The sequence below is a fragment of the Echinops telfairi genome, unplaced genomic scaffold, assembly GCF_000313985.2.
Source record: "Echinops telfairi isolate 266 unplaced genomic scaffold, ASM31398v2 ScPeMD7_12;HRSCAF=54, whole genome shotgun sequence".
In the NCBI taxonomy this organism is placed as follows: Eukaryota; Metazoa; Chordata; class Mammalia; order Afrosoricida; family Tenrecidae; genus Echinops; species Echinops telfairi.
Genome location: NW_022103909.1, coordinates 13,073,343 through 13,086,018, shown reverse-complemented (window position 1 = coordinate 13,086,018; position 12,676 = coordinate 13,073,343). Strand labels below are relative to the sequence as shown.

General features: G+C 41.6%; 1 pseudogene; it reads left to right on the top strand.

Annotated features, from left to right (window-relative positions):
- Window positions 1–258: 258 nt before the first annotated feature.
- Window positions 259–6,965, top strand: LOC101646920 (annotated as a pseudogene).
- Window positions 6,966–12,676: the final 5,711 nt, after the last annotated feature.

The window sequence follows — 12,676 nt, the reverse complement described above, 5'->3', positions numbered from 1 at the left end:
CGTCACTATGAGTTGGGATTGGCTTCATGACAGTGGGATGGAGATGCTAACTGACAGTTATCAAGGTGAAGGCACTCCTATCTCAGCAGGAGACAGACGCGACAGTTTCCCTAAAGTTTCCCTTGGCAATCCTATGAGATAATTCAACCGTGTCCTATAGGGTTGTTATGAAAGTGAACAGACATGTTCCATGATTCATAATGTAAAAGTCGTTTTGAAGAGTCAACCATGTATACTGGACTGAAGTCTAGTGGGGACATGGCTCTAGTACTCCAGGTATGTTATTATACTGAAGACCTGAAAATGTAACTTGTGTCATAGATGTTACACTCTTTTGCTTTTTTTTTTTTTTTGGTTCCCATTTCCCCCGTTGTTCGGGAATTTTCCTTTTTTTTCTGGTCTAACTCTATATAGCTTTCAGTTATCTCAGGTTCAACCAAAGAACACTCATTTTAAGAAGAGTCCGTCCACCTCCAGGAGACTAGTGTCTGCTTTTATGCTTTTTCTTCATTTTCCTTGTTATTTTAGACTTGGTGGATAATTTTATCCATAGTGATTGGGGGTTAAAATATACAAAATTCCACCTCCAAACTGTAAAAATAATAACGTATGTGTTACCTAATGCAACCAAAAGAGTCCAATTAAAATTGTAATTAGGTTTTAGTTTGAGAAGAGGTCCAGATGATTTTCTTTGTCTTTTGCTGATCCCTCTCCTCCTCTGATAGGAGCCCTGGTGGCACAGTGGTTATGAGTTAGAGTGTGATCTAGAAGGTTAGTGGTTCAAAACCACCAGTCGCTCTTCAAGAAAAAGATGAGGTTTCCTACTCCTGTAAAGGGTTATAGACTCAGAAACTAACAGGGGCAGTTCTACCCTGTCCTACAGGGTTATTATGAGTTAGCATTGACTTGATGGCAGTGAGAGTCCCCATCTGGATGCCAGCTTCAATCACAAGATATTAGGTGATGCTCACCTTCCTGACATGATCACTGAAGACCAAAGGGGTGCATAAGCAAATGTGGTGAAGACAGCTGATGATGCCTGGCTATTAGATGATATAGTGTCTGGGGTCTTAAAGGTTTGAAGTTAAACAAGCAGCCATCTAGCAGGGAAGCAACAATGCCCACATAGAATAAGCACACCAGCTTGTGATATCAGGTATCAGGCATCAGAAGAGCCAAAAACAAACAAACAAACAATCATAGTGATTCAAACTAGGAGGATAGTGGTAGAGACCCAAAGCCCATCAGTAGACAATTGGATATCCCCTCACAGAATGGTCACAAGGAAGAAATGAGTCAGCCAGGGTGATGTATAGCACCGACAAAACAGACAACATTCTAGGTCTTTAATGCTTCCTCCCCACCACCTCCACCCCCACTATCATGATCCAGTTTTCCCATACAAATCAAGCTAGACTGGAGCACGTACATTGGTATAGATATGAGCAATTCGTATTTTGCACATGGAATCCAGGACAGATAAACCCCTCAGGAATAGTAATGGGAGTAGTGATACCATGACGGTAGGGGAAAGGTGGTGGGAGAAGAGAGAGAAAAGGGAAACTGATTGCAATGATCAACATACACTATCCACCTCCAGTGGAACGAACAACACAAATGTGGATGAAGGAAGACAGTGGATGGTGTAAGATACGAAAATAACAATAATTTATAATTAATCAAGGGTTTCCATGGTGGGAAGATGAAGGACAGAGGGTAGAAAGAGGAGCTGATACCAAGGGCTCAAGTAGAAAGAAAATGCTTTGAAAATGATGATGGCAACATATGCACAAATGTCATTGATACAATTGATGTATGGATTATTGTAAGAGCTGTAAGAGCCCCCCAATAAAATGACTTAAAAGAAAGTCATTTGGGTCCCCATCACGCCTGGTCCCTTTGGCCCTTGACCCAATGCCCATCTCTAGACAACTGGACATACCTTGCAGAGGAGTAGTGGGGAGATGAGTCACTTAGGGTTCAGTATAACAATGAAACCCACAACCTTCCTCTAGTTCTTAAACGCTTCCTCCCCCAACTACCAGGACCCCAATTCTGCCTTGCAGATCTGGCTAGACCAGATGATGCACAGCGGTACAGATGGGAATTGGAAACGCAGGGAATCTAGGACAGATGAACCACTCAGGACCAGGGGTGACAGTGGCGATACCAGGAGGGAATTGGGGTGTAGGAAGGGGGAATTGATCACAGAGAGCTACATATAACCTCCTCCTCTCTGGGGGATGGGCAACAGAGGGGTAGGTGAAGGGAGACACCGGGCAGTGTAATATAAGATATAATAATAATTTATAAATTATCAAGGGTGCATGGGGGAGGGGGGGCAGAGGAAGGGAGGAGGAGGGGGGAAAAAAGGAAAATGAGCTGATTCCAGGAACCCAAGAGGCAAGCGAATTTTGGGAATGATGAGGGCAACAAATGTATAGATGTGCTCTACACAATTGATCTATGTACTGTGATGAATTGTATGAGCCCCAATAAATTGATTTAAAAAAAAAAAAGTCATTTGTCTATCTCTAAAAAAAAAAAATTAGGTTGAAGAAAGGACCGCACATACTGTATAATCAGAAGTTGGCAAAATATGGCCTATGGGCTAAATCAGACCTTTCATATGTTTTTATATCAGAATATAGTACTCTGATTCAGTTGCATATTGTCCATGACTTGATCCATGCTACTGTAGTTGGCTAGTTACCATTGAGACCAAATGGCCCACAAAACCTAACATGTGTGCTTTCTGCTTCTGCACATACAGGGTTTGCCTTAACTCACGTGGGTCACTCTTTCTCGAAAGCTCGATTTCTTTCTCACAAGTGCCAGTACACCTCTTTTGTCATCTCATTAAATCACAGACCCTAGCTGACCCAATTCTATAGTCAAAATCATGGTAGATTCTGGTACACTGTGGCCCAAGGCATAGGATTAGCTAGGCATTAATAAGACGAATGCTTCCATGAGAGAGGGCCACAGAAAGACGTGTGTCATTAGACTTGGATACAGAAGCTACACACATGCTAATACAGTTAGTAGTCTTCACTGTCAGCCTTAGTGGTATTGATAATGAGCCCTGGTGGGATGGTGGTTACATGTACTTACCTCAAGGTCAGCAGTTCGAAACTCCAGCCACTTCAGGGAAGAAAGACTGCACTTTCTACTCCAAGAGTTACAGTCTCAGAAACTCAAGGGGGAAGTTCTACCCTGTCCTATAGGGTCACTATGAATCAGCATCGACCGGATGGTAGTGAGTTTGGTTTTTCAGATCAAGCTTGGTGGTGCTGTCAGATAAGCATTGGACGGTGAACCTCAAGGTTCAAAACCACCAGTGTGCTTTCAGGGAGAAAAATGAGGCTACCTGCTCCCATAGCTTTATTGCCTCAGAAATCCTATGTAGGATTTCTATTGGTCAGAGTCAACTCAATAGCAGTTGGGGGACCATGCTATAAATTTCCTTCTCTGGAAAGATCATCGAAAGACACCCAGAAATGAGTGTAAGTCCAAAAGTATTGCCACAAAAGCATAGAATCCTTTATTGAACAAGGACACTAAAATGTGAAACTTGCTACAAATTCCTGAAAGTGGTGTTCCCAACTCTACAAAGAATCCCATTCCCTTTTCTTCACTCCGCGTAAAATTGGCCCTGGGTTTCCTTGGGGATTTAAATCACATTCTTTGTCAGCGTTCTTTCACTTTGCAGAACAAAAAGAGGTCTGAAGGGACAAGATCAGGGCTGGTGGGTGGATGGGGTCAAGGTTGTGAATTGAGTTATCATCAGATATCCCTTACTCTCCTGCAGGAGCCGGCACATTGGTGTGATGGCCAAAAAGAAAAGATTCCTCAGTACAACTTTCCATTTTCTTAAAACATCTTCATCATAAGCCTCCATGATTTACCTATAGCCTTCAGAAAACTCGATCAAGATTACCCTTTGGGAATTACACCGTTTAACAATCATAACCTTCTGAGCTGACTTCTCAACCTTGAATCGAACTAGGCAAGCAGATCCCATGAGAAGTCACTGTTTTGACTGAATTTTGTTTGAAAAACAGCCTAATGGGGCCCGGGAAGTGCCCTGGCTCCGCTGCCAGCACTCCTGGGCTCAGCAGCTGTCCCCAGGGCCACAGGGACCCCTGCTCCACTCTGGCTGGGACAGCAAGCGGACTGCACTGCAGTGTCCACTCCAGATCAAGCGGGAGATCATGTCCATTTGTAAGGAGCCTCTGCCGGGAATGTTCGTTGTACCTGATATGGTTGACATGACAAAGATTCATGCATTGATCACAGGCCCATTTGACACTCCGTATGAAGGGGCTTGCTTTCTGTTTGTGTTTCTGTGTCTGCCCGACTATCCCATCTACCCACTCAATGACAACGGGCACTAACCCCAACTACTACCGCCAGGAGAAAGTCGGCTTGAGGATTCTGGGTACACCGACTGGCCCTCCCTGGAACCCAGCCCAGAGCACCTCTGCCATGATTCAGTCCCTGATGACTGAGAAGCCTTATCACAACGAGCCGGGTTTCGACTAGCAGAGACATCTAGAACGACAATAAATGTAGCTGGCCTGAAACCATCAGAGTGGCAGTCTGACATGATGGAGGGAAAATGTCCCTGCTCCGAACCTCTATGTGCTGTAATGGAGAAGTCCTTCCTACCTAGTATAGCTTGTATGAGGTGGCCTGCCAAGGTCAAGATCACCTGCACCTTCAAGGATGGACCATGCAGGATCCTTTTGGAGAGAAGGGGGCCACTTGACTACCAGCCCCTTTTGAGGCTCCTGCACTGTTTTGTCAGAAAGTGCGGGAGAAGCTCCTTAATAAGAACTCCTGGGACAGAGACAGACCTGCACGGGGTCAGACCCTGCTCCCGTCGTCCCTCCTCCCCACTCGAGAGTCCCAGCACCCTCCTTGCCCCTCACCCAGGGATGGAGAGACACCGTGTATCTCCCTCCAAATGTGACATCATCCTGCAAGATGGCAAGGGTCAAGCGAACTCTGATCCCAGGGTGTGGGAGTTGGGAGGCTGTTCCCCATCTGACCTCCTGGGCTCCATGCACCTGGGGTCATGTTCATCCCATGTCTGGAGCCAAGGTTCCTACAGGAGCATGCAGGGTGAGGGCCTCGGGCAAAGAAACAACCAACACCCCTCTCCACAGGGCCAGCTCCTTAGAGATGGGGGAAGACAAAATGGCAGATCCAAGCGGGGTCCTCAAACTTCTTAAACAGGGGGTCAGTTCACTGTCCTTCAGATCCATTAGAGGGCCAGACTATAGTTTAAAAAAACAAACAATGAACAAATTCCTATGCACACTGCACATATCTTATTTTGAAGTAAAAAACAAAACAGGGCAAAAACACCCAGCGGGCCGAATAAATGTCCTCAGTGGGCTGCATGTGGCCTGCGGGCCGTAGTTTGAGGACCCCTGCAAGAGGGGATATGCCCCCCAGTGATTGCCCCAGGGCTATCTGGCAGGGAGCTTGGGGTGGGAGGTGCTCTCTGTGACACGAAGAGCTGTTTGGGTGGCTATCAGTCTCAAAGCAGAAGCAGGGCTTCCCAATGCCCATTCCCTCCTCCCTTCTCTCCCCTCTCTTTTCCTACGGGCCAGCTAGATTGTGTTTTCCCTAATGTATAGTCACTGCTCTAGACAGACCTAAGAGAAGGAAGAGTGGTGGCGTCTAGGCTGCTGATGAGTAAGCTTTCCCTGGCACCGGAGCCCTTCCTCTGTCCCCATTCTGTCGCCTTCCTAGGGTTCAATGCCAGAGCTCGTCTGGCATTGTAGCCTGACCTTTATGCCCTAATCTTGAGCTGAGGAAACATATGCACAGGAGTCAAAGAGGTGTCTTTATATCTGACTGTTCTTCGATGAACATTTTTCTTTTTCTTTTTGGTGCAATAACGTTTGTTTTGGCAGAAGAAGGGGGGGAAACACACACCCTGATAAGATTAAGACAATTGTATTACTGAGAGAATGTGTCTGCAGCCGTTCGCTCATTGTAGAGCTACCTTTAAACACCTTGTGTTTGGACTAAACTAGGACACGAATGAGCTGAAATCCTAGTAGCAATAGTTTTACTTACACCTGTATTAATATCCTGAAAGGATGTCTATCCATTACTTCCCACACAGTTAACCAAGAAAATATCTAATTGAAGTTTGAAAATGCAAAGAAATTTGTAAAAATGTATTAATTCTGTATTGCATTTTGAGTAACAGAAATAAAAAATAACAAGCCCTTGTAGTCCTGAGATTTATTTAGTCCATCACTCATTTCACAAATTTCAATGGCATTCTTACAGTGCCGAGTATTATATTAATCGTTAAGAATATAGGCCTAGTGTCTGACCTCAAAGAACTTACAGATTAGTTGGAAAGATGGGAAAATGCTATAACTAGGGAAGTTTAGGATTTTATAGGAAGATATAAGAGACACACGATCTAATTCAAGAGTAGGTCTAGGTCAGGCATAGCTTCTTAGGATAAGCTATATCTAAATTGATACCTAGAAGATAAGAAGCAAATATTCTAGCTAACAGAGGACAGAAGAGGTCATTGGTAGTAGTAGAACCATCTTAAGAATTATAGGGCTTAGATTGAAGAAAATGAGGAGCAATAAGAAGAGATATAATCAGATAATACAACTCAGAAAGATCACTTTGGTTACTTAGGGGATTAAGTGTGTTCAGCTGAGCTTTGTGCCAACAATTTCTGAGTCTAGTAAAAGAAATTTGCCACCATTAATTGAATTTTATCTCTTAATTAAGCTAAGATTATCAATGGAAAAGTAGCCAAAATGTATCACCTACAGCAGTCCAGTTGCTCCAGTTATTAAACGGTAACCAAAATGAGCATAGTCATTGTCGGTGATGATCACTGTTTATTATTGTTGGTTTCAGGTGCTATTTCATCGGCCCTGAATCATGGGGACCCATGGATAACCGTGAAATATTGACTGGTTCCTCACCAGTCACCAGACTCTCAATCGTTTCTATGTTTGAGCGCACTCTTGCGACCACTGCATCATCTATCTTTTCAGTGGATCTCCCTTTCCAGGGACTTCTCCCCTGAAAACAGATCCAAAGTACAAGAGATGCAATTTCACCATCCTGGCTTCTAAGGAGCATTCTAGCTGTAGTTCTTCTGAGCACAGTTGGTCCTTCTTCTTGCAAACAATGCAAACTCAATGTTCTTCACCGACACCGTAATTCAGGTACATACATGCTTCACCGGCATTCCTTATTCATTGTCCTGCACATGGATAGGAAGATCCACTGAAAATACCGTAGCTTGGATCAGGTGCAACTTGGTCTTCAAAGTGACATCTTTGCTTTTTCTCATTTTAAAGAGATCTTTTACAGCAGATGTGCCTGAGGTCGTATTTTGGTTTCTTGACCAGTGTTGTCCATGGATACTGACTATGGATCCAAGCAAAATTAAATCCTGGGAAACGCTAATATTTTCTCGTGATATTGCCATGTGAGGATTTCTGGTTTCTTTGTTGGGGTGTAATCCATATTGAAGATGATTTTCTCTATCTCCTTCATTAAACGTTTCAAGTCTTCTTCACTTTCAGCAAGAAGCTTGTGTCGTCTGCATATCATGGCCTGTTAATGGGTGTTCCTCCAAGCTGAGCTCATGTTCTTCTTTGTATAGTCTACTTTCTCAAATTATTTGCTCAAGATATAGATTGCAGCAGTATGGTGAATGGAAACAATCCGACATCCTCCTTTTCTGATTTTAAACCATGAGATGTCCCTGGTGTTTTATACAAACAAATGCCTATTGGTCTATATGTAGGTTCTGCTTGAGCACAACGAAGTGTTCTGAAATTCCTATTCTTTCTAATGTTATCCAGGGTCTGTTATCACCCGAACAGTTGCATAGTCAATGAAACACAAATCAACATTTTTTCTGGCATTCTCTGTTTTCAACCAAGAGCCATATGAGATCAGCAATGATATTGCTTCTGTATTCTCCTGTGAACTGAGCCTGAATGTATAGCAGTTCCCTGTGGACAGTCTGGAGCAAGCATGCTTGAATTATTCTTAGGAAAATTGTATGTGGAAGTAATACCACTGGTTCTGTTGGATAATTTCTGCATTCTGTTGGATAACCTTTTCATGGAATGGGCACAATATTAATCATTTCCTGTCAGTTAACGAGGTAGCTATCTTCTAAATTTATTGGAATAGACAAGTGCGTGCTCTCGGTGTTGCATTCATTTGTTGAAATCTCAGTTGGTATAAAGTCAATTTCTGGAAGATTATTTTCATCGATGCCTTCAGTGCAGCTTGGACTTCTTCCTTCAGTACTATCAGTTCTTAATCAGATACTACCTCTTGAAATGGTTGAAAATCACCTTTTTTTTAGTATTATGGTCATTTTAAAAAATATAACTGTATAAGAAGATATCATTTTAGAAATAGAGGGTACTACATTAAGAAAATATAGGAAATACAGCAGCAGAAATGTTTCTAAAATGTACTGAAGTATTCAGTTACATTTGTTGCCCTCAGTGAGTGACCTCTCATAGCTGTAACTTTAAAGAATCTGCTCACTTTGAAAATCAGACAGTGACTTGCTTTAACCAAGAGACTGTGGTAAGTGTTTTGCTGTGTAAGTTCTTGATCTGAGTGTCTAGGCAGTCTGACAGACTGTTTTTTCCCTCGAGAGTTTTGAGCCTCCTCAAAATGACTTAAAATGACCCATCACTCTTCCTCAGAGTTCATGTGGTGAGGCCGTACAGAGGAGGCGGCTTCCTTGTTCCGGTGACCTAGCTAAGCCTGTCCCCAGCTGACACACAACTCAACCCAGCCACCTGAGTGAGCCCTGGCAAAGCTAGTTGGAGAACTCTGCTGCGGAGCTCAATTTAGACTGTATAATTATAATACATGAAATTGTCTTTGTTTTAAGCTATAGCATGTTGGTGGCTTGTAATATGATATATGACAAACTCACTTAACCATCAGGGCTCTAGAGTCCAACTCCTTAGTTTCAAAGACAGAAACTGAGAATTAGACAGGTTAAGTGGCTTCCATAGCATCTTCCACTTACACATATGGCCACTCACATAGCCTGAGTTTCGGAATGAAAAGTAACAAGCGAGACAAATGGAGGAGGAGAATAGCAAAGTTATGGAATTAGACGGGCAGTCATAAATCTCCTAATAAACTAAGTACCTAGAACAGACATTTTGTGTCCAGCTTTGGGATAAAGAGTGTTCTCCACTCTCTTACTGCGCTTTGTTGTCTATTCAGGGTGTGTACTCAGGGGATCAAGAACTCAGGGAAGTTGTTGGTCTGGAGCATGATTTTCCAGTCGTTTCTAGTAGCTGCACGTCACTCTCATTACCTTATCTCACACAGGGTTTCTAAGAAGACATAGATCTAATCTTAAAGGAGCTGATGGACTTGCAGAGTCAATTGACATTAACTAGCACCCAATTGACCCCTAACCTGGTTCACAAAATAATACTACCTCCGGATTCTCAAGATAATTATTTTTCCCAAGCAAGGCGTCACTTGAACTATCTTAGAATAACTTCTTTCAGGGCCTTTTCCATTGGCTCCAAAGATAGTGCCCGATGAGGGAGGCATTTTATAAATAAGTAAATTACCTTATTCTCCAAAGACTCTAAATGGAAACACTTTAATAAAGCAGACCTAATTTTTCAATCTCACCTTTTGTAACTGGGTATGAATGAGCTATTCTTTATGTTCTTGTAGCTTGACAGAAACAAGAAAGTGTACCAAATCATTAATTCTCTAATTTGCCCACATAACATAAAACCAGCTGGCTTTTAATATTTAATTAAATTAGTGTGCTCCCCGACTGAGTTCTAATATTCCAATTTCAATTTTCAGCACAAAGCTAATATAAAACCAAAGAAGCACTGAGTGATGTGGAAAGGCAAAATGTGACCTTGGAAGGATAGTGTGAAGGCATCTACAGATGAAAAGAAATCTATTTTATTTCCTTCTTAGACAATATAAGATATCCAATGTTAACATGCTGATTCAAGATCTTCATTCGCTTTGAAAAAGTAGCATCCTGTGGTAAAAATACCTGGGAATTGGGTCTTTTTTCTGAGTAAGTAATCCACTTGCTCATTTTCATGTCTGTGTTGTGTGCTCCAGGCATTGTACTGGGGTTAAGTTGTGAGAATAAAACACACTGTCCCTGCCCAGAGTAGCTCCCTGCCTCTACGTCTTACACGGGACCTTGTATGTAAGTGTTCATATAAGTTATTAGACAAACTTTAACCTTTGACAAACTAACCTTTAACCTTCATTGTCAATAAAAGCGAATATATTAGCAACGAATATGCCATGTGATGGCTGTGAGCATTATATGAGGTTATGTCTGTGAAAGTTCTCAGTACATCGTAGAGTGGTAATTGAATGATGAATAGAAATCATTAGGTGTTTTGTGGGGGCTGTTTTATTGTTACAGCTTGTGTAATTTTGTATTTATGGGAAGCAATAGGGAAAAATCCTGTTATAATTATGCTTTTAATTGGTCACTTCTTACTTACAAGCAGTAAAACATGCTTATATCTGGCCTGAAGAAATTCAATCTTGGAGCTCTTTGTCTGAAATTCTCCTTAGGAAGTATTGCCCTCCTGAAATATCTGACTCGGTTTCAGAGCAGCTTTGTTTGTTTTTGTTAATTTGATTTGCATATGCAAAATTTGTATTCCTGTCATACTTTTATTCCTGCATGTGGATATTATAACTGTCTACTTATTTTTTTTCCTTTTCTATGATAGGGAATAAACATTGGGCTAATTTTCTTGGTTATTAGGTTACCTAGAGGTGAAAAGTTGGCTGGTATAGGCAAGGGCTTGGTGAAGAGCCCCACAGAATGCAAGTACAACTGGGAATGAATGGCCTCCTCAAAGTAGAGTCATCCTTAGTGATGTGGATGGAGTAAAGCTTGGGGGCATTCATTTGCTGATAAATCATGACTTAAACTGAGAAGAAACTGCTGCAAAGACCCCCTAATAATCAGAACATGGAAATGTTGCACAGCATGGATTTGGAAAAATTGAAAATTGTAATACATTAAATGCAACACATGAAGATCAATATCTTTGGTGTTTTTAAGCTGAAATGGACAGGTAGCAGCCATTTTGAATCAGACTATCATGAGTTACTATGCCAGGAATAACTGATTCAAGAGGAATGGCACGACATTCATGGTCAAAAAGAGTATTTCAAGATCAGTCTTGACATGCAGTGGTGTATGTGACAGGATAGCTATACACTTATAAAGAAGATTGGTTAATACAATTATTATTCAAATTTAAATCCTGACTACTAAAACTATTGGTGAAGAAATTGAGGAATTCTATCAAGTTCAACCTGAAGTTAATGAAACATGCAAAATTTGAAAACAAAGAGGAAGAATCAGAAGTTGGAAACTATGCCCTTAGTGGTAGAAACAAAGCTGGAAATCGGATGATAGAATTTTGGAAGACCAACAACTTTTTCATTACAGATACTTTTTAAAAACCAATATAAACAGTAACTATATATGTGGACCACAATAAAAAGATTAGCTATTATGTGTGCTATGCTAAAAAAAAGCAACCCAAACTCACTGCCACTGAGTCAATGCTGACGCATAGCAGCCTCCTGTGGGTTCCCAAGACTAACTGTCTAGAGGAGTACAAAGCCCGTTCTTTCTCCCATGTGGTTTCAAACCACTGACCATGAGAATCGCTGCCCAAAACTACACCATCGGGGCTCCTAGATCTTCTAAGAAATGGTAGTCATTATTTGTTGGGTGTAGTGGAGACCCCAAACCCACCTGTAAGATATAATTTGGAAGTCCCTCTCAGAAGGGCCACATGGAAGGAATGAAAAATCCCGGGTGCAGAATGAACCACACAACTATTCTCTAGTTCTTTAATATTTCCTCCCCTTACTATTATGGTTTTTATTTGTTTTACTTCATTAATCATGTCAGATTTGTGTAGGTTCGTTCATTTGTAGATTTAAAATCATTTGGTACATGAAAGTCAAGATAGTTAACCCTTCAGAAACGGTAACAGTAGTAATGGCTCCCTGAGGGGAAAGGAAGAGAGGATGGAGAGGAGGGGGACTAGGGAGCTGAAGAGGAATGACTGTATAATCCCACTTGATGGGATCAAACAACAGAATAGTATGTGAATGGATATATCAGAATGTGTAAAATATTGCCCCCCAAAAAAACCATTGTAGGAGAAAAAAAAAAGGGTTCCTGGGAGGGTAGGATGGGCGATGGGAGGGATCAAAGAGAGCTGATATCAAGGAGTACAAGAAGAAAGAAAATGTTTTGAAACTGTGTGATAGCAATTGTACAATAGTGCTTGATATGATTGAACTGTGAAATGTTCTGTTACTGTAAGAACTCCCAATAAAATGATTAAAAAACAGAAAACAAAATAAAAGGCTAAACAGCTGTGGAATAGCCTAAGTTAGCACTCAGAGTCAAGATCAATAGACATATTGAAGTTATACTACAGATCGTGATTAGGGCTTTTAGAGTCTTTGGCACAAGTTTCACATGATTCCCAAACTTCTACTTCTTTCCTGTGTTTGTGTATTAGTTTATGCCACAGTGTTTCACGTTGCCCAGACAAATATTTCAGAGGCAGCCATGATTCCTCCACTTTATCAT